Source organism: Ovis aries, chromosome 26 (genome assembly GCF_016772045.2).
Source record: "Ovis aries strain OAR_USU_Benz2616 breed Rambouillet chromosome 26, ARS-UI_Ramb_v3.0, whole genome shotgun sequence".
Lineage (NCBI taxonomy): Eukaryota > Metazoa > Chordata > Mammalia > Artiodactyla > Bovidae > Ovis > Ovis aries.
In genome coordinates, this window is record NC_056079.1 from 35191803 (window position 1) to 35212504 (window position 20702).

At 45.1% G+C, this 20702-nt stretch overlaps 1 protein-coding gene and 1 non-coding gene across 3 annotated transcripts in view; both read right to left on the reverse strand.

Moving 5' to 3' along the window:
- The window catches only part of ZMAT4 (zinc finger matrin-type 4), a 373991-nt gene that overhangs the window by 263803 nt on the left and 89486 nt on the right, over nt 1–20702 (reverse strand). The window lies entirely within an intron of this gene.
- Nucleotides 6596–6667, reverse strand: TRNAC-GCA (transfer RNA cysteine (anticodon GCA)). Its single transcript has one exon. It is a non-coding gene; the product is annotated as a tRNA-Cys (tRNA).

Here is a 20702-nt window from a genome sequence, read left to right on the forward strand (position 1 = left end):
GTGTCAGACTTCATTTTTGGGGGGCTCCAAAATCACTGCAGATGGTGACTGCAGCCATGAAATTAAAAGACGCTTACTCCTTGGAAGAAAAGTTATGACTAACCTAGATAGCATATTTAAAAGCAGAGACATTACTTTGCCAACAAAGGTCCATCTAGTCAAGGCTATGGTTTTTCCAGTAGTCATGTATGGATGTGAGAGTTGGACTGTGAAGAAAGCTGAGTGCTGAAGAATTGATGCTTTTGAACTGTGGTGTTGGAGAAGACTCTTGAGGGTCCCTTGGACTGCAAGGAGATCCAACCAGTCCATTCTGAAGGAGATCAGCCCTGGGATTTCTTTGGAGGGAATGATGCTAAAGCTGAAACTCCAGTACTTTGGCTACCTCATGTGAAGAGTTGACTCATTGGAAAAGACTCTGATGTTGGGAGGGATTGGGGGCAGGAGGAGAAGGGGATGTTAGAGGATGAGATGGCTGGATGGCATCACTGACTCGATGGACGTGAGTCTGAGTGAACTCCGGGAGTTGGTGATGGACAGGGAGGCCTGACGTGCTGTGATTCATGGGGACACAAAGAGTCGGACACGACTGAGCGACTGAACTGAACTGAACTGAACTGAACGCAGAGTTCCAAAGAATAGCAAGAAGAGATAAGAAAGGCTTCCTCAGAGATCAATGAAAAGAAATGGAGGAAAACAACAGAATGGGACATCTGCCTGCAATCAGAAGATACAAGAAACCTGGGTTTGATCCCTGGGTCAGGAAGATCCCCTGGAGACAGAAATGGCATTTCACCCCAGTATTCTTGCCTGGAAAATTCCAGGATTGAGGAGCCTGGTGGGCTACAGTTCATGGGGTCGCAAAAAGTCAGACACAGCCAAGCACATGCATTCTAGTGCTCAGTGCCTGGCACATTTTAAAAGCACAGCACCAGGCTTGCTGCATTGAAGACAACAGCTGAATTCAATGGCATTGTCAGCTGTCCTTTCTCAGAGGAAGGAGGGAGCGTGCTAGGATCAAAGTAGGTGGCATCTGGGGAATTCCCCACATAACAGATTCCGAGTCCTGCACCCGGGCAAACTACGCAACTTATTCTAAACAACAGCATCCTCAGAAAGAAGTGAAGTTGCTCAGTTATGTCTGACTCTTTGCGACCCCATGGACTGTAGCCCACCAGGCTCCTCTGGCCGTGGAATTTTCCAGGCAAGAGTACCGGGTTGGGTTGTCATTTCCCTCTCCAGGGGATCTTCCCCTCCCTGGGATCGAACCCAGGTCTCCCGCATTGCAGGCAGACGCTTTACCATCTGAGTCACCAGGAAAGCCCAGGAGGACTCTCCTCAGAGGAAAAGGCTAAAATCGCGACATCTGCCACTTGAGAGTCCTTCAAGGAACGACACGAGATGACCCATGTGGAGGCCAGGGCAGTGCCAGGTCCTAGGTGAATGGAAGCGCTGCCATCAAGAGGAGCTTGGGGAGGGGGGCATGTCAGGCAGCGTCCTCAGGGTGTGATGGGCGTGCCGTGACTCCAGGGGTGTGCCAGGTGGGAAACAGGTCAGGGAGTGCTGGGGACTGGCAGGTCTCTTGGGTGAGCTCCTAGGGGAGGGTGTCAGGTGTCCCAGGCTTTCTCCCTCCCCCGGGTCTTGACTGTCACCCTCAGCTTCAGAGCAGGGAGACAGGAGGGCTCAGCCAGCACCTAGAGAGGGGGCGTCTACAGGAGGTATGACCCTGACTCGTCTCCTCACCTCCTCTGAAGCTGCGCACGTCTTCAGAAAAAAAAATTTTTAAGTCGCTCAGTCGTCTCTGACTCTTTGCAACCCCGTGGACTATATTATACAGTCCATGGAATTCTCCAGGCCACAATACTGGAGTGAGTTGCCTTCCCCTTCTCCAAGGGATCTTCCCAACGCAGGGATCAAACCCAGGTCTCCTGCACTGCAGGCGAATTCTGTACCAGCTGAGCCCCAAGGGAAGCCCTTCAGAAAACTTTAAATCCAAATATGCACCAGGGCAGCTCCACTCAGAGACCCGATATGCAGCCTCATGTCCCACATGCCTCTCAGGGAGAATTTTCTATTTGGTTCTCCTCCTCCAATGACAACTGTTCACCCAGCCCCACAGTGGGATGTGGTCGTGCCAACCTTTAGGATATGACGCCAAGGTCCTGGTCACCAGCTGTTAATGCATGAGAACCCACAGAGGGCAGGGCATCTTATTTCTCAAACCCTGTTGCAAACTATCTGAAAAGAAAGATGCTGCTGAAAAGCCGAACACCTAGAAACTGATCAACGTCTCTGCTCCCTGACTGATTCCACCTGGAAGAGCTGCCTTGAGTTTCCAAACATGGCACACACTCAGACCATTTTAGAGCCATGAGGTTCTCCGCCGATGTTCCTCATGGTTCGGATCCCTCCCAACTTCTGTTGGCTCTGACAAGGAAACTTTGTTGACAAAGTAGATAATTCATACTCACTTTCCCAAAGCAGCACTTGGCTGAGATGTATTTCCCCTTCTCTTTACTGCCTTGCTGCTTCTCAACTCTACTTCCTAGGGTTTGATCCTGGGCCAGCCCAGTGTTTTATCAGTGAATAAAATAGCAGCTAAAATTAGAGGCACTTTGGTGCACAGATCACCTCCACCCCGACCTCCTTCTGCACTCCGGATTTCTAAACTCTTTCTACCATTTCAAGGGATTTTTTTTTTTTTTCAGACCGAATTCTCCTCAATTGGATCAATTACCTTTATTAGCATCTAGTCTAGCTTATCCCTTCCTGTGGCTTCCCAGGTGGCCCAGTGGTAAAGAATCTACCTGCCAATGCAGGAGACACCTAAGACACAGGTTTGATCCCTGGGTCGGGAAGATCCCCTGGAGAAGAAAATGACAACCCACTCCAGTATTCTTGCCTGGGAAATCCCATGGACAGAGGAGCCTGGTGAGTTGCAGCCCATGGGGTCAAAAAGAGTCGGGCCCAACTGAACACACACGCACATCCCTTTCTTTGACTGTTTCTGTTGATTGATTGATAGATATTAATAGATAGAAAGAAAACAGATCATCAAAAATTCTGTTTTTCTCTCTCTTACAACAGAGACAGATATTTTATCTCTGATATCTAATGGAAAAAGAGGAACAGAGTCAGACAAGAATGGAAACAAACTGGTTTTTTTTTTAATTTGTTCCAAATTCATAGATCTACTGCTTTCACCATTGGAGCTTTCTCTTGAGGTCTCTGAAGCCTCTCTTAAGTGGTTTTCAATTTCAAAATATAAAAGAAAGTCAGCTAGTCAAACACATAAAAGTATAAAAGAAAAATTTTAAAACAGCACCAACCTACTTGGAAAACAGATAAAATCAATGGTTAGATCCATCAGTCAAATGATCATCCAGTCATCTAAACCATCAGTTCACCAAATCTGGAGACCACGGAACTCAATAGCAATTTAGAAGTATGAAGCCCCCAAAGGAGTAATTGAATTGTGGGCTGTAAGATGCAACGTGTCTCAAATCAAGGTAAAAGAAGAAATTCTCAAGTGTCCACAAGAATAGTATTCTTAAGGATCTGATGATTCCTGTCTGAGAAACAGTAATTTAATAATCTAACGTCTTAATCCATAAAAAAATATCTTGTGTAACCACAGAAAAGGAACATGATTCCTCTTTAGACCTAGCAAAACAAATGCATTAAAATGATTATCAAAATTTTTGAAGAGTAAAAATGTTTGCAGGGTCACAAGATTACATCATTGTACCATGTGTGAGAAGCCTGAAATGTCTCGCATCCAGACAGTTCAGTCAACAGTGTCAACACTCCCTGGAATCTCAGAGCTGCCAACCTCCACCTCCACAGAAGCAGACACAGGGCATCACGAGGCTTTGTTTCTGGTTTTCTTTTGTTTTTCTAAGTCAGGGCATTTGAATCGACTTTCTTTCCTAAAGACAGGAAATAAGCACTTCCTCACAGGCATACACAGGACAAGTGTCCAAGGTCAGAGACGCAAGGCTTCTTGACGTGTGACCTTGAGTGACCTTAATTTTCAGAAACATGCTGCCATAATGAGGTTTTTGTTCTAGTAAACAACTGTATTTCTCCCTTTTAATTTTTAAATATACAAAATGTACAAATCTAGTCCAGAGAAAAGACACAGGTAGTTTAGTTTCCACCTTTCATTAGAGAAGAAGTCCAACTGAATTTTCTCTAACCAAGTCACCCTAAATCGCTGATGAATAACACGTCCCTACGCTTGCCTAACACTCCCTCACCTTCTCATCTGTATGGCTGTCATTTCTACTTTATCCAAATGAGTGTCAGAGCTTTGTCTTTTTCATCTCGGGTTCCCCGTAGAGGAGGAAAATAGAAACGATTATGCTGCATTTACACAGCAGAGATGTTCAAAAAGTATGTTGGGAGAATAAATGCAGGCAAACATCAGAGGTGTTCATCACCAGGCTCCTGACTTGGAAGAAGATGTTCAGAAATTGCAGTGAGTCAACCACCTCTTAGAATCCTATACCTCTTGGCTGATCCAAATATAAGAGCACGGACCAGTGTGTCTTAAACAGCATTAAAAGCAAGCTGAAGAGGTTTCGCAGTTTCCCAGATGAACATTTCCAGAGGGCAGAATAAGACCTCTTGAATTGTGGAGACAACCCCTGGAAGTCCGGGCGTGCGGGGTGGGCATGAAGCCATTTATGCGCTTGGAGTTTCACGTCTTCCCAAGACTGAGGGGATAGCCCTGGTCTTTACCACCCAGCGTGAAGTTGCATTTTTATTAAACAGAGAATGTGCTATCTCTGCCACATTAATATTTCAGCTGCAAGACTGCTTTCCTGAGCAAACACATTTTGGTGTCTAAGGTGCTACTGTAGTAAACATACACTTGGTATTCCTTCACTCAGAAAACATTTCAAGGGAAATTCTAAATGTCGCAGAAGCCCAGTGACCTCAGATTAACTTCTGTTTCCACCTCAACCGAATCAGCAGATTGATTAGTCCATAAACACCATGCCCCCGTGTGTCATCTCTGACATGCCATGCCATTCCAAAGACATCCGGGTTCTCCAACTCCCAGGGCCAAGGGCTACCACACTTTTTAGTGCCCTCAGCTTATCCAGTTTTGAATTATTTCTTCCAAACAGGGTCTTGCCTTCTCATTACAGATAGTCCCTAAAGCAAATAACATGATGAATTCTTTGCACAGTGACATAGGTTCAAACAGCTTTTCAACTTGGACAATCTCATTATCATACATCTTTATTATGTGGGTTTAGATGAGGTGCAGAGAAGGCAATGGCACCCCACTCCAGTACCTTTGCCTGGAGAATCCCACAGACGGAGGAGCCTGGTAGGCTGCAGTCCATGGGGTCGCTAAGAGTTGGACACGACTGAGTGACTTCACTTTCACTTTTCACTTTCATGCATTGGAGGAGGAAATGGCAACCCACTCCAGTACTCTTGCCTGGAGAATCCCAGGGACGGGGGAGCCTGGTGGGCTGCAGTCTATGGGGTCACACAGAGTCGGATATAACTGAAGTGACTTAGCAGCAGCAAAGGTGCAGGTCCAACCACGTTTCTGGATCATCATGAAGAAATTAAAGAGCAAACAGAGCCAAACAGCTAATAGGGCTGGGGTCCAACATGCCATGAGCCAAAGAAAGAAGCATCTACTATGACTTTCTCTTACTAAAACTTTTTTTGTTCTCTAAATCAAAGAAGACTACCACGGGAGCACCTAAAACAATAAAGGTTTCCATAACAAATGTTACAGCACTTTGAAAAGAAGATGTGTAATGAAAATGCAGCTTGAGGATGAAATTAGAGGGGGAAAAAAAGACTGCATTCACTGGCTTTTTATTACAGGATATTTAAGAGACAGCTTGGCAATAAATGTTAACACCTTTCTAATGGTTGGCAATGCAGTTGTATAAAGCCAAAGACTCACTGTCACTTATTGACACAGCTGAGTTTTAAGTGACACCCCTCAACCCAAGAGGGAATGTACCACTCTGCGAAAAAAAAGTGCTCAGCCTCACTCGATAAGCAGGAGAGGTATGAGCTACAGTTACAAAGCCACATTAGACATTCTCACCCAGGGGAGCCAACAAAAGAAAAGCATGCAATAGGCAAGAAAATCAGTAAAGAGGGAAAATCAAAGACCAAAACTGTAAGCGAGGAGGCCAGGAAAAAATTACCTTCCCTAAGGTATTTATCCTGCATATCAATTAACTTTAAAAAAAATAACAACTGCCATTCATTATGACCCTCTAGGTTCAAATACAGTGAGAGGGGGGAGAAGAAATTAAAAGCATAACCCTTAGTCCTCATCACAATTCCAATTTAGTTGAAGAGGAGTGATTAAAACTTGACAGAAGAATAGAAGGGAATAAATAATCATGGAGAAGTAAATTACCCAGCAGTTGCATACAGGCTCAAAGGTTCTGTGTTTATTAACCCACTACTGACCAGTGAGAGAAAGTGAAGTCGCTCAGTTGTGTCTGACTCTTCACGACCCCATGGACTGTAGCCTATCAGGCTCCTCCATCCATGGGATTTTCCAGGCAAGAGTACTGGAGTGGATTGCCATTTCGTTCTCCAGAGGATCTTCCCGACCCAGGAATCGAACCTGGGTCTCCTGCATTGCAGGCAGATGCTTTACCATCTGAGCCACCAGGGAAACCTATTACTGACCAGAGACATATTAATGCCACAGGTAGTTTCTGCAAAAAATCCCCTGGTCAATAATGCATTGAGTTACATTTCACTGAAACTATAATGTAAATTGAATATATGGATAGATACCCCTGCTTTAAGATGACTTGATACTATAAAGGTACACATTCTGCTGAAATTCACTCTTCAATGTGATGGAATTCCAGTCAAAATTTCAACTGAGTGTGTACACTTAGTCAAACATGAATATGAACAGCACAACAGGACACTGCCTAACCAGCCAAGACAGCTCTGCAACGGAAGAGGAAAGAAGTGCGACTGGTCTCTCTCGGATATTAAGACACGACACCAACTCACAGTAATTAAATCCTGTACTGACTGGCCTGGATAGACAGAACCATGGGGCAGAATAGAAAGGTCTGGTTTGGAGACAAGCATGTGTGGAAAATGAACAGATGATAATGGTGACACCAACCACATCATAAAGACCATAAAGAAAGCTGAGCACTGAAGAATTGATGCTTTTGAACTGCAGTGTTGGAGAAGACTCTTGAGAGTCCTGTGGACAGCAAGGAGATCCAACCAGTCCATCCTGAAGGAAGTCAGTCCTGAATATTCACTGGAAGGATGGATGCTGAAGATAAAACTCCAATACTTTGGCCACCTGTTGCAAAGAACTGACTCAATGGAAAAGACCCTGATGCTGGGAAAGATTGAAGGCAGAAGGAGAAGGGGACGACAGAGGATGAGATGGTTGGATGGCATCACCGACTCAGTGGACATGAGTTTGAGCAAGCTCCGGGAGTTGGTGATGGACAGGAAAGCCTGGCATGCTGCAGTCCGTGGGGTCACAAAGATTGGACACAAATGAGCAACTGGACTGAACTGAGCCACACCATGGTGAATGAATGGACCGTAGATGGTGGTAGGAAGAGTGGCTCACTGTATGGAGGAAAACCAAAGTTGATTCGCACCTTATACGTGATACAAAGGCAGACTCCAAATAGAGTTAAAGGCATGAATGTGAAAACAGAAGTGTCAGATTAATAGGAGCTGGGATACTTAATGCTTTTGTGACCAATCAATGAAAGGATTTCTTAAGGAAAACACAGAGGAAAAAGTTTATTAAATGTATCACATAAAAATGAACAAGTTCAACAAATAAAATTAACAAAGGACATCAAGAGCAGACATGATAAGAAGATGGCTGAATATGCGTCATGGGCATGAGTGCTACGTTATGCCCAACTCTGCAACCCCAGAGACTGCAGACTGCCAGATTCCTCTGTCCAGGGGACTCTCCAGCAAGAATGCTGGAGTGGGTTGCCATTTCCTTCTCCCGGGGATCTTCCTGATCCCAAGAATAGAACCTGTGTCCCCAGTGCCTCCTGCATTGGCAGGCGGATGACTGAATGGGATAAGGTATTTCCAATGTCCAAACCCAAGGAGGAATATATGAGGAAATCAAAAAGAAAAATACAAGAATACCGATAGAAAAATTGATGATAGGAAAAGCAATCAGCAACAAGAAAAGGAAAGCAAAAGGGCTAATTAACAAGTTTGTGAATCTGTTTCTGCTTTTTTTTTTTATTCATTTCTATTGAAAAATGTCTAAATATCTTTTTAGATTCTGCATATAGGGGATGTCATACGCTATTTCTCTTTCTCTGCCTGACTTCAGTAGAACAGTTTCTCAAAGACTTAGAGAACAAACTTGCATGGGGCTGGGGAGGAGATTGGAGGTAGGAATAGTTAGGAAGCTTGGGATGGGCATGTACACACTGCACATTTTAAATGGAAAACCAACAAGGCCCTACAGAGCACAGGGAACTCTGCTCAATGTTCTGTGGTTGGCTGAACAGGAGGGGAGTCTGGGGGAGAATCGATACACGTATATGTATGGCTGAATCCCTTTGCTGTTCACTCCAATATAAAATAAAAAGCTTTTTTTATAAAGCTATTATAACAGCTAGAAAAAAGAATAATTAATTGTGGTAGAGGTCTATTTAATTCCATCTATAAGAATCAGTCTTTAAAAATAGAGAATCTTCTAAGAAAATTAATTTAATAAAATGACTTAAGAAAATCAGCAAAATCTGAATAGAGCAATAATCATTCATAGCCAAGAAATGGAAGGTTACCAAATCATTATTTAAAAAAAGAAAAACCTTCAGAATGAATTCTTTCTATTAGTTCTTTCAAATTATCAAGGAAATACATCTTTTGTGCACAGAAAACTAGTAAAAAACATGGCCAAACATGAAATTGATGATGAATTGTACTGAGTGCATTTTTCACTATCCACTGATGTTATTTTTCTCTGAGCCTATTGATTTGATTTATAGCATTTAATAAAAATTTTAATACTTTTGTATTTTTTAAAAGGGCTAGAATGTATACAAACAGTTGTTCAAGCTTTATAATAATTAGAGAAATGCAATTTCATGTGACAAGATATCACGTAGCAACTAGATTAGAACAAAATGAGAAAGCCAGACAAAACCAGTTATTGTCAGAAATGTGGCTGGGGGACCCAGAGCATGCCAACTCTTCCCTGAGTGAGGCTCAGTGAAAGTAAGAGATAACAGGGCTTCTGAGGTACAAGGGCCCTTTAGGCCTGCATGTCCAGCTCAGAAAAATGCTCACACAGGTCCCTTAGGAAACATGGTTCACAATGTTTGTCCACCATCACTTGTGTGCATGGGGGACTGGAAGCAATCTAAGTATCCAACCCTGAAGGAATGGAAAAGTCAAAATATGAGAGATGCTCACTAAAGAGTGTCGAGCAGCAGGAAGAGGGAAGATATCAGACATACATGTAGCAGCACAGATGATACTTAAACGCATCCTGCTGAACATAACAGCAAGAGAAGAATGAAGCTCACATCGTGATGCCACTAAGAATATATGCCTGCACCGTGCATAATGTCTTCCTTCCAAAGATCCCAACACAGAAGAGGAGGAAAGGGTACATTTGCAGTGGAGAAATATACGAACAGAATCCAGAGCCAGGAGCTCCAGGTCACCGTGACCAGGGGCGCAGCCACTTGATAACCAGACACTGCAAATGACGTGACGGGAACAGCACTTCACGTCTGGGATCCTCCCCACCAAGAACCAGCAACCCCTCTCACCTTGAGAAGCACAGCAAACAAACATCCACGGCCGGTCCTTCTACCAAACGTCTGGCCAGGAACCCTAGAAATTATCAAGGTCACCACAAACAATGAAAGTCAGGCCCTTCCCTGGTGGTCCAGTGACTCAGATTCCTTGCTCCCAGTGCAAGGGGCCCAGGTTCCAGTCCTGGTCAGTGAACCGGATCCCAGGCATTGCAACTAAGACCCGGCACAGCCAAATAAACACATAATGGGAAAAAAAAAAAAAAAAGCCAGAGAAACTGTCACACCTACAAGAGCCTAAGGACACTCTATGACTAGGTGTAACGCGGAATCCTGGACAGGATCCTAGAGCTGGAAAAGCACATGAGGTAAAAACTAAGGAAATCTGAATAAAGAATGGACTTCATACTTGACGATGCACATTATAAAATAATGATCACGCATCAATCTTGGTCTCTTAGCTGTGACAAAGGTACCATAGTAACTCGAGACGTTAATAGCAGGGGAGATGGGGTCAGGGTTCACCACAGCACTGCATACCATATTTGCAACTTTCCCATAAATCTAAAACCACGTTAGAACAAAAGTTATGCCAAACTTCACAGAGCAGCACTGTTTACGAGAGCCGCGGCAAAGAAGCAACCTAAATGTCTGTCAACAGAGGAATGGATCAAGACATGGTACATATACATCACGTGTATATGGCATACCGTGTGTGCACCACAGAATGCCGTGCGTGCTGTGCTCAGTCAGGCAGCCATGTGCGACTCTGCACGACCCCATGGACTGCTGCCCACCAGGCTCCTCTGTCCATGGGATTTTCCAGGCAAGAATTCCGGAGTGGGTTGCCATTTCCTCCTCCAGGGGATCTTTCCCACCCAGGGATTGAACCCACATCTCTTGCCATCTCCTGTATTGGCAGCTGGGCTCTTTTCCACTGTGCGACCTGGGAAGACCACACAATGGAACATTACTCAGCCATAAAAGGAAAGAAATAGTGCCATTTGCAGAGACGTGGATGGACCTAGAACCTGTCATATAGAGTGAAGTCAGTCAGAAAGAGAGACACTTAATATCACACAATATCACTTAAATGTGGAATCTAGAAAGCTGGTACCGATGAGCCTATTGACAAAGCAGAAATAGAGACACAGACAGAGGGAACAAACACAGGGTCACCAAGGAGGGGAAGGGGCGGGGGGATGAGTCGGGAGATTGGGCCTGACATCTACACGCTATTGACGCTATCTATGAAACAGATAATGAATGAGAACCTCCTGTACCGCGCAGGGGGCTCTCCCCAGTGCTCTGTGTTGACCTAGGTGGGAACGAAATCCAAAAGAAGAGGAGATGCCTGTACACGAAGAGCTGACTCACTTTGTCGTACAGAAGAAACTAACACAACACTGAAAGCAGCTATACTCCAGTAATAATTAAAAAATAAACAAATAAGTAAATAAAATACACACAGCCACAAGGCAATATACATTTCAAAAAACTTAATACAAATAAAAAACATGTCAACCCTAATAAAACGGTTACCCGTGTGGATGCAGGGGAAGTGGGCATAAGAAGCGTTAGTGAAAGGAAAGAGGACGCCCAGCCTTCTCAGAGTAAGAGGGGAAACTAAATTCTGGACTCTGGACGGGTGCCCGGGTAAAGCGATGTAGCTAAGATTATCCTTACAAGGCAGCCTCTGACCTTGAGAACACCTGAAGCCCTCTTTCTACCTCAGGGCAGCTCTGCCTGCTCTGAAGATGAGCCAAGTGAACTCACTCCACCAGTACGAAATGAGGAATTTAGCAGGTGGGCTGCGAGGGAGCATGGTAGTTTCCACCAAGTGGAAAAAGAAGCTACTGCTTTAAAGCAAGGGACAGAATCCCATAGAATCCCCCAGGTTAAATGAGGGGGCTGCTTTAGGGCCCAGGGAAACCGGCGAGGAAGATGAGAGATATCATCGAGGGCCAAACCTGGAAGGGTTTCGTTTCCAGAAGGGACGCGTACTACCAGTAAGGTGGTAGCTACAAGGAATTAATGAAAACAGCGGTCGAGTCAGATTTCTGGAACTGGAAGATGGGGAAACATCCCTGCTGCTGCTGCTGCTGCTGCTGCTGCTGTGTCACTTAAGTCGTGTCCGACTCTGTGTGACCCCATAAACGGCAGCCCACTAGGCTCCTCTGTCCCTGGGATTCTCCAGGCAAGAATACTGGAGTGGGTTGCCATTTCCTTCTCCAATGCATGCAAGTGAAAAGTGAAAGTGAAGTCGCTCAGTAGTGTCCAACTCTTAGCAACCCCGTGGACTGCAGCCCACCAGGTTCCTCCGTCCATGGGATTTTCCAGGTAGGAATATTAGGTTGCCATTGCCTTCTCCGGAAACATCCTTAGGGAAGGGCAAAGTTCGGGACTGCAAGGCCAGTGCAGGACGAGGAGGATTTGTAGCAGAGACAGAAAGGAGTTTTACTCTATTTTTCCTATTGTCTCAGTGAAATCTACCACTTGGCAGCTGCCTGTAGGTTTTTCAAGGTGAGGGTAGAGCTGTTTCTATACCTGAATCAGTGGAGTGTGTGGACGGGAGAGCTTTCCCAGCAGCTGGCATCGTGGAGGCATTGACCTCCCCAGAGGCCAGGGAACCTGAAGGATGGGACGGCGAGCAAGGGGCTGCAGACAGGAGGGGGCAGTTTGAAGGAGGCAGGGGTCTTGCATGAGTAGGTGGAGCTATGTCCTTGTAACAGTGATCCTTGGGGAAAGGGATGGAATTCAAAGTTACAAAAATGCCACTCAAAATTAAAGCAGAAGGCTCAAGTCATGGGTGATGCCCTCAGCACCTTCTCCAAACATCAGAAGAAACCTGGGCAAAACACGTGGCTTAGAGCAAGGCTCCAGCACACTTCCTTATGTCATCAACCTTTAAGAATCCCCTGCCTGCTAATAATATCTTCTTGAAAAATTGGCAAGCCCAGGAACTTTCCTGGTGGTTCAGTGGTTAAGAATCTGCTTTGCAATGCAGGGGACATGGGTTTGATCCTTGGTCGGGGAACTAAGATCTCACAGGCTGTGCAGCAGCTGAGCCCACGCAATGCAACTAGAAAGACAGTCCCTGAACCAAAACAAAAGACCCTGAAGGACATAACTAAGACCCAATGCAGTTAAATTAATAATTATAATAATAAGGTAAATAAATAAATATTTCTAAAAATCCACAAGCCCAGATGGTTCAGTGAATCGGAAGTCAGAAATTCATATGCTTTCAAGGGAATGCCAAGAATGGAAAACTGGAAGAAAACATGTCACTGTCAACAGCCAGTCAGTAGGAGCCAGGATCTGAAAAGTAACTGACATTCGCTTCACGCACCGAGGGTGCACGGAGAGCATCTTCCTGCTACCAAAGTTTTATCAAGGCTGCCAAGGAGTCATCAGTCAATTCAGCCAGGTGTTTTCTTTACAAGTGGCGATATCCTATCATGAGAATCTAAGCCACAATTAAAGCAGATGAAACATGGAGGCTCTAGGATGCATTTGTGGAAAGTAAATGAAAGGAAAAATCAAATTGCAGCCACATGGATGGACCTAGAGATTGGCATACTGAAATAGGTCAAAGACAAGTATCAGATGACATTGTTTACATGTGGGAATCTTAAAAAGGTGGTACAAATGAACTTATTTACAAAACGGAAATAGAGGCACAGATGGAGAAAAGAAACTAATGGCTACAGAGGGGTGGTGCAGGGTGGGGTGGGGGGTGGGGAGAAATTAGGAGTTTGGGATTGACGTATGCACACTGCTATGGATAAAATAGATAACTAATAAGGAGCTACTATACAGTACAGGGAACTCCACTCAATCCTCTGCAATGGCCTATATGGGGAAAGAATCATAAAAAGAGAAAATATATGCATACGTGGGCTTCCCTGGTGACTCAGACGGTAAAGAATCGGCTGCAATGCGGGAGACCTGGATCCGATCCCTGGGTCAGGAAGATCCCCTGAAGGAGGGCATGGCAAGGACAGAGGAGCCTGGTGGGCTGCAGTCCATGGGGTGGCAGAGTCAGGCGTGACTAAGTAACTACCCACAACAAAGCACATATGCACCTGCATTAATATGACTGAGAAACTCTGCTGTATACCTGAGGCTAATACAACACTGCAAATCAACTACACGCCAATAAAAATATTTTAAAAACTAAGTTGCTTTGATATGCATGGATCACTTCAAAGAAAATCAGTCACCTCTGATTCTTCTGAGATGGAGAGTTGGGGAGTTGAGAGATGGGAATAAGTGTAAGAACCCTTCCACATTTAAAAAAATTTGAGCCCTATAAATTTGTCCCTTTCTTCCAAAAAATGAATAAAATGTTAAAAGCAAAGATTAAATATTAATACGTTTATCCCCCGCTATTTTCCTCAAAGACTTTAAGACGTCATATCAAAACAACATCCACCTCTAATGCAAAAGGATGAAACAAATAATTGAGAGGTACAGATTTAAAATAAAACAGGGAAAAGAGCAGCATAGCATACGGGGGTACAGTGAGCACAAGAAAGGCTCTCACAGAATCCTGTTGCTGGACATGGCCTTGAATTTGGTGGATAAAGCAAAGTATGAAACAAGATCAGAGTCGGGGGGGCAGGTGACAAGGCGGCCTCTCAAGCAGAAGAACAAGGGAGAGCAAAGAGAAACTTCTCTCAAACATCCATCCTTAGCAGATGCTGAACCCAGGGCAGATCTCTAACGTCCACCTGCAGACGGAGAGCCGCCCCTCTGGGATGGTTCCCAGACCCTTGAGTGTGGGGTGGGCGGGCTGCTCACCACCCAGGGTGCCCAGAGCTCAGAGCCTGGGAGACCTGATGGGGGGCTGAGAAGGCAGAGCAGAGGTGGGGAGCAGCCTACAATCAGACACACCACTCAGAACACAGGCTCCAAACTCCAACGAAGAACAAGATGATGGAGGAGCAGGTGGATGTGGAGTACATCTCTCTCCACGGATACATCAGGAACACAACTTCAGACACACAAGTGCATGCAGGACACCAGCTAAGAGCCGACAGGGGTGCCGAACTCCAACTAGACCATCTCTGTGCTTGACCAATTAAGTCAGAGGAGTTGGAGAAAACGTTCTCAGTTAGTAGCATTTTATTCCTTTGTCTCTTAAACGACACACAGTGGCTTCAGCTTTCCACACAGCCTGGAAATGAAGTTGGCATCCAGTTCACAGTGGCCCCCGGGCACTTGGCTTCAAGCGTGGTCTCCTATGCATCTGTTTGCCCAAAGCACTCCCTGGAGGATGCGCAGCCTTTCTTCTCTTCCTCTTTCTTCTCCCGCCCACTCTCTACCCCCAACAAACCCATAGCAGGCCCTAACCACCAAGCCCTCTCTAGCATCACACGCACGATGTGCACAGAGGCGATGCTGCATGTTCACCAGACAGGCTTCACGTTCCTCCTGGGCACCCAGCTACACCACCTTGCTCAGCCTCGCATGCAGACAGAAGAAAAGACAGGACTGAACTCTGGCCAGTAGAAGCTGAGTGGGTATGGCATTGTCACTTGCAGGCCTGGCCCCTGAAATGTCCTGCAGAGTCACCCACATTGTCTATCAGTTCCCCAGGCGCCAGCTGGACTTGGATACTCAGAGCAACTATCTGTCATCTTTGTCAGAAGCCAAGATGGTGGAGCCTTGGTCAACCTTAGTCCTAAATAATTGCATGGTGCAGAACGCCCTCTGCTAACCCACAATGGGCTACAACATGGGCAACCATAACATTTATTTCTAAGATACTGATATTTTTGTGGCTGCATTTTAGCCTACCTTGCCTAAGATAGAAATGGGGGTTCACCCTTAACAAAAAAAATATATTTGGCACTGGCTTAGCAGGTGGAGAGTTAAGGGGACTTATAGAGCGGATCCAGGTCATTCATGACAAAATAATGGCAAAGCTACTGCCTACAATACCCTGGAGCGCCGACCTGCCTCTGGAGCTTATGATGCAAGAACTGGATGGTTCTGCACTCAGAGGTGATTAAGATTCTAAAAGAACTAGAAGAGGATGGGAAAAAGAGATTGCCTGGTTAGATGTTACCTTGTTAGATGAACAGGTAATGTCTACTTGTCTGTTATTGATGTTTGGGCATGTTTTTTATAAAAGAATCAGCTACAAGAACTATTAATATGATGTGTCTCTGATACACTAGCAAATAGAAATCAACTAAATATAGCTATTCCAGAAACTTGAGACCTAGAGAGTTGGAAAAGTCATTTGCTAATTGCTTCTAGTCACTTCAAAGTAAGAGATGTCATTTTTTTCAACTTTTTTTAAAAAATTGAAGTATAGTTGCTTTACAATATTTTATTAATTTCAGGCGTGCAACACACTGATCTCAAATTTTTATAGCTCATGCTCTATTTATAGCTATTATAAAACATAGGCGATGTTCCCTGTGCTGAACAATACATCCTCATAGCTTATTCTCTTCTTTTTACTTGTAGCTTATTTTTTTTTTAAGTTTGTTTAGGTATATATTTTGGCTGTGCTGGGATTTCACTGCTGTGCACGGGGCTTCTCTAGTTGCAGGGAACGGGGGTGCCTCTCTAGTTGTGGTGCACAGGCTCCTGATTGCAGGGGCTTCTCTTGTTGTGGGGCACAGGCTCAGTAGTGGTGCCACATGAGCCTAGTTGCCCTGCGGCAAGTAGCATCTTCCCAGACCCAGGATCGAACCTGTGTCCCCTGGTGGATTCTTAACCACTAGACCACCAGAGAACTCCACTTGTTTATTTTATACATAGTAGTTAGCACCTCTTAACCTCCTACCCCTATCATGCCCTTCTCTCTTCCCTCTCTGTCATTTTAAAAGACTGTGTCTGTTGGAGACTCTGTGAGATTTCTCAGTTACACGTTGTGACTCAGGCCTGTGGCAAAAATCAGATTAAGGATGTGGTCTTTCCACCCACTTTCAGATAACCTCAGGGTAGCCACCATTAAACTGAAAAATAGAGGCACAGAGGTGAGGAAGTAATAAAATAAACAGCCTTGAAATTACGTCTAGGAAAAATCGTATGGTTATGACATGCAGAGCTTTCTGAAAGGAAACAAATCAGAAGCCTTCTGTATCACTGAGAGAATTGTATTACTAAAGCCGTTATGATCTTGAATTAGAAAAGCTTTGAATGATCTCCAAGCCTTAAATCAATCTCAGGCAGGAAGTGGGCTGTGAATGCTGGCAGTCCCCAAGGAGGATGTAGGGATCCAGGATTCATCTCACGTGTAACCAGGAGGACAATGAATGGACAGGGACGTGCTCTGGGGGCAGAGCCAGGGGTCATTGGAAAAAATGAAAAAGAAACTCCCTCCCAGAGGTGAAGATCGGAATCTGTTTGGGCAACTTTCCCCACTCCCTGCAAAGAGACACTTCCCAGTGCCTGCACGGCAGGATGCCAACTCTGCTGTGAACTAGTGGTTACTCTGCCTTCTTTTTTTCCTTTTCCTGATGGAAAATGTTCCGCTGCCTTCATCGCTCTCAAGTGAAGAGGAGAAGAGGTGTCGTTTCCCTTCTGGTCATAGGTTGTCAAGCCAACAGGATTCACAACCGCAGCTGATAGGGAGACCCACCCCTCCCCTGGAGATCCTGAAATCTGAGCTGTTGGCAGTGACTGGGTAGCACTTGGGGTTTGTCGCCACGGAGAGGAGATGCATGTTCTCCACCTGCCACAGGAAGACTGTGATGGGGACCAGAGGGGTTGACGTGGCAAAGATGACCCTAGGTATTTGCTGCACCCATTGCATGTTTAAAGAGCATTCCCCAACTTCCTCAGAGGTTAAATGGGACCAGGTAACTAAGTTCTAGCCAATGGAGTGTGGCCTGGCTTCTAAAGTCCATTGAGCAATGTCATATGCTCTCAGCAAATGAAAACTCATCAACCACCCACTCTAAACCAATGAGCATTAAGCACAGCATCTGATAACTGCTCTCGGTCAGAGTCCGTGTCTTCTGGAGTTGAGTGTGTTCCTTGCCTCGTCTTGTTTATTTCGCTGTAGCTTCTCTAATAAGCATTCATTTTATGTGCCCATGAACCGTTTTGGCCAATAATAACTGATACAAGGTAGAAAGACCAGACCTACTGGAATAGACAGTGGAAAAACAAAAGAATGGCTACAAATCTCACAAAAGCTCAAGAGAGTTCCCTGAAATGATCAAGAAACTGACTTTGGAGAGTACCAGGCAACCAAAGACATAAAGAAAGGTAGTTAAGAGCTGCTTTAGCCCCGGCAGATGCACCGATAATTGTATTATTAATAATAAAAGCATCTGGGATAAATTAAGCATGCCATGATTCCAAGAGATCTGAAGAGAAAACAGAGGTTCTCAATGCACAGCACACAGGAGGCACCTCCACAGGAACAAGAGATAAGGGTCTCTTGCTATCCTCCCCCAGTTAGTCCTCGCATCTCCCAGAGCACATCACCAGCATCACCAGGAGAGGTGTGCGGATAAAGGGACTCCAGTTAGCCTGGCACCTGGCAGGTCCAATGGGCTGCAGAAACAGAACACACTATTGACGCCCAAATCTCATACGTGGGTCAGGAGCTGTCTAGCCTGCCCGCTCACTCAGGCAATTAGCCCAGAGAAGAAGCAAAGTGGAGACAAAGGGGTGAGGGACGAAGAGCGAGGAAGTAATAGAGACGTTGTGCTGTGCTAAGTCACTTCAGTCATGTCCGACTCTTTGCGACCCCATGGGCTGGAGCCCGCCAGACTCCTCCGTCCATGTGATTGTCCAGGCGAGAATACTGGAGTGGGTTGCCATGCCCTCTTCTAGGGTACCTTCCTGATCCAGGGATCAAACCCATGTCTCTTATGCCTCCTGCATTGTCAGGTGGGTTCTTGACCACTGAGCCACTAGGGAAGCCCCAAATAGAGGCACTGTTAGCACCAAAAGGTAAAGACACTAATCAGCACTTATTAGGGACCTCGGGTTTACCCTGTTGGCTCTACCCACAAAACACTTATGTCCCATTTACTATTTGACCCAGAGAGACTAGGAAAGTGCCCTTTGGCTACTCTCCACTTTAGACAGAAGCTAGGGAAGGCCAGAGTTGTGTTGGAAGGCCATCAAAGCAGGTGAAACCGAGCAATCTGTTCAGTATGCCCCAGTGCCTGCTGCTACTGACGAGAGAAAGACTAGATTCTGACTTTCCTGGGTGAGCTAACGGGGTGCACTTGCCAGAACCCACATTACTACAAGATTCACAGATGGTTGAAGACTTTCCCATCAGTTTGGAGAACGTCTTTCCTGTAACTATGGAACTGTCACCTCTACCTTGAAGGTCGCTCCGAGTACCAAGTGACTTCCAGTCTACAGAGTCACCTCTTCCGGTGTAGCCATCAAGGCTTCTGTGAAACCTGCCCCACAACCTTCCTCCACCAGTCCCAGCCCAGCCTCTTCATCAACCTCAACGTGCCAGTGAGCAACTACCATGGGCCAAGTGTAGAAATATTAATAAATTAGAAACACAAGGCGTGACTCCATTGTGCCCTCGGGAAGCTCACTGTCTTGTTTGGAGATGCCTCTGAGACATGGATTTCACAAACAATGATTAATTACAACACAAGGGATATTAGGGTTCGCAGAGCAGACACGCACTCCAGGCTGGTACTGTGATGACTGCCTTCCTTGGGTCTGCCTAACAAGAGTCTTCTCTCTCCTTCCAGATCCGATCATGCATCTTCTGCCTCGAGTTTTACTCCAAGAAATAATCTTTCTGCCCTTTTGGCTTCAATTCTCATAGGGTTGGGATCCTCTTCTTCCTGTACCTAGAAAACCACGCCTTCCCTCGTGGCCTCACTAGGAAATGATTGTTAACTTCTGTAACATCAGGTATGTTCATCTGAACGCTTTCTCTTTTCCCTTCTCTGTCTGAATCTACTTGTTCTACGGATTCAGACTATTCAACCAGTGAAAAGAGACAGCATCTAATTATATTTTCTACTGAAACATTAACATGTTATTAATGCTTAGCAAATAAGAAAAGCAATAATGTCGTTATGTCTCTTCTTTTTTCACTCCCAGAGTTCACATGCAAAAAGAGATCTTAAAAGTATAGCATGGAAGTGCTTGGTCCATTAGACATATATTAGGTTGTTCTGTCCTCCTATACAAAGGTTCAGGCTTTTAAATGGGGCATGAAGCTATTAGCCATTACACATCTGCTGTGTTTTTTCTCTCCAACTTCAGTGGACTGGCATGCTGGGCTCTTGGCAAAACTTACATAAAGAACTGTTCTTTTCCCAACAATACATCTTGACCACCATAAACAAGCTATCAGTCAGAAAGGCTCAGTTATTTTTATGCTCTCAAAAACTTGAGAGCCTCAGAAGAGTTCAGGTTCCCGTTTCCTTACTTCTTGATCCCACCCTACCTGAAGGTGCTGCCAGCCACTCTAGGAAAAATCTTTGAGTCCAATCAGGCTGGTCTCTGTAGGGCTCCTTGGAGATTCCAAGTCCCCTTATTCCAGTAATCACTAAATTTAAACCATCCATCATGCATGCAGGCTCAGCCGTGCCCTACTCCTTGCAACCCCATGGACTGTAGTCCACCAGGCTCCTCTGTTCATGCAATTTTCCAGGCAAGAATACTGGAGTGGGTTGCCATTTCCTACTCCAATCCATTGAAGCCTTGGTAATTCATGTCATCCTCCACAAATCTCTCTTGACCATAACAGATCTTGGTGATGACTCACCCTTTTGAATTTGGAATTTGCAAAGATCCAAAAATTTAATAGCATCACACAGCATATGTATCACAAAGCCAAATGGACAGAAGAACGGACACTTTGTTTATATTAAATTAGATCAGCCTCTCCCTAGGAGTAGAATCTGCAGGTTCTGTTCTTCATATCACACACACACTCACAGGTACCACACCAAAGTA